Genomic DNA, 2,581 nt, shown 5'->3' with positions numbered 1-2,581 from the left:
CACACACACACACACTGCCGCCCCCCATCTCCAGCTCATCATCACTGTCTAAAGCAAACAATTTGTCTCTCAAAAAAACAACAACACTTTTCTCATTCTCAAGGTCAAACAGTCACCTCCAGACATGCAAGATCTAAACACACTGTACTGTACTGTAGTGTGGTAGTAAACCACATGCACCAAAACTGATCACCCTGAGTACACCTAGGGTTTATAAAAAAAAAAAAAAAAAAAAAAAACAGGTTGAATATTACAGAGTGAGAAATATACAAAACACAAAATTAAAAACATTAAACAGAAAGATTTATTTTGCATCAAAACCGATCGCCCTGATTACACCAAGTACCTGTATTTATATATATTTTTTTTTATTATTTCCAGGTAAAATTTTATAGAGTGGAAAATACAGTCAGCCAAAAAAATAAATAAATGTATACACACTTCAGGAAAAGAAAAACTGCAGATTCCGTATATAAAACAGGAAATGTGAAGAAACATAAAAAAATAAATAAAAAATCCAGGTTGAATATTACAGAGAAAGAAATATATGAAACATATGCAATAAAATTGGAAAAAGCATATTAAAAAATGAAAGGTGAAAAATATATGAAACATATGCATCAGAACTGATTACCCTGATTTCCTCTACTGTACGCTTCCAGGATGAATATTACAGAGTGAAAAACAATAAACAGTCTCAAAGCCACGGGTTACTGCACAAGATCTCATACGCACAAGGTAGAATTTGTTCGCCTGTAGACATTTCCATCTTTATTGCATTTTTTTTTTAATGATATCTGTAATATCTCAAATTTCACTCTGTAAGATTCATTCACTCTGGATGTTTTTGGTTAAATCGTGCGCACAATAAGCAGTTTGTTTGTTTTTTTGGTTAATTTATGTGGATAAGCGACACTTTGTTTTTATGAATGGTTTTGTCAATTTGTGTTCACAAGACACAATTTGTTCCAAGTTTTGTTGTTGCTGTTAATTTACATGTCTGAGATACAATTTGTTCACCATGTTTTTTTGTTTGTTTGCTAATTTGTATACACAAGATACATTTTGTTCTCTTAATTTTTGGCACACTATACAATTTGTTTTTTATTCTTTTCTGGTTAATTCGTGCATACAAAAAATTTTTTATTCATAATTATTATTATTTTTTTTTTTTTTGGGGGGGGGGATAATTTTCCTGCACAAGACAAACATTTCCCCCATGTTTTGTCCAATGTGTATGCACAACATACTATTTGTTCCTGTTTTGGTTCATTTATATACCTGAGATACAATTTGTTCCCATGATCTTCTGGTTAATTCATGCACCAATTCGTTTGCCATGTTTTTTTTTTTTTGTTTGTTTGTTTGTTTATTTTATTTATAGTGTATGCATGAGCTACAATTTTCTCACTGTGTGTTGGTTAGTTTGTGAACACAAGGTGCAATCCTTTTGCACTATTTTATTTATTTCGTGTTCACAATTTTGTAGTTTTTTCAGTTCTTTTACCAGATTATTGTGTGCATGTTTTAGTCTTCTTCTTCTTTGTCTTTCGGCTGTTCCCTTTCAGGGGTCGCCACAGCGAATCATCTGCCTCCATCTAACCCTATCCTCTGCATCCTCTTCTCTCACACCAACTAACTTCATGTCCTTTCTCACTGCATCCATAAATCTCCTCTTTGGTCTTCCTCTAGACCTCCTGCCTGGCAGTTCCAACCTCAGCATCCTTCTACCGATATATTCACAATCTCTCCTCTGAACATGTCCAAACTACCTCAATCTGGCCTCTCTGACTTTATCTCCAAAACATCTAACATGGGTTGTCCCTCTGATGAACTCATTCTTAATCCTATTCATCCTTGTCACTCCCAAAGAGAACCTCAACATCTTCAGCTCTGCTACCTCCAACTCTGCCTTCTGTCTTTTCTTCAGTGCCACTGTCTCTAAGCCGTAGAGCATTGCTGGTCTCACCACTGTCCTGTACACCTTGGCTAACCTTCATTCCTCTGCTTTCCAGAGCATACCTCCACCTCTCCAAATTTTCCTCCACCTGTTCCCTGCTCTCGCTACAAAGCACAATGTCATCTGCAAACATCTTAGTCCATGGAGACTCCTGTCTTACTTTATCTGTCATCCTGTCCATCACCAGAGCAAACAAAAAGGGGCTTAGAGCCGATCCTTGATGCAGACCCACCTCCACCTTGAACTCTTCTGTCACACCTACAGCACATCTTACCACTGTCTTACAGCTCTCATACATGTCCTGCACCACTCTAACATACTTATCTGCCAATCCAGACCTTCTCATACAATACCACAGCTCCTCTCTTGGCACCCTGTCATATGCTTTCTCTAAATCTACAAAGACACAATGCAACTCCCTGTTACTTTCACTACTCTTTCCCACAGCTTCATTGTCTGGCTCATTAGCTTTATACCTCTATAATTGCCACAGCTTTGCACATCTCCCTTGTTCTTAAAAATTGGCACCAGTACACTTCTCCACCATTCCTCTGGAATCCTCTCACTCTCCAAGATCTTGTTAAACACACTTGTCAGAAACTCTACTGCCACCTCTCCTAA

The sequence above is a fragment of the Clarias gariepinus genome, chromosome 19, assembly GCF_024256425.1.
Source record: "Clarias gariepinus isolate MV-2021 ecotype Netherlands chromosome 19, CGAR_prim_01v2, whole genome shotgun sequence".
NCBI lineage: Eukaryota > Metazoa > Chordata > Actinopteri > Siluriformes > Clariidae > Clarias > Clarias gariepinus.
This window is presented reverse-complemented; position numbering follows the sequence as displayed.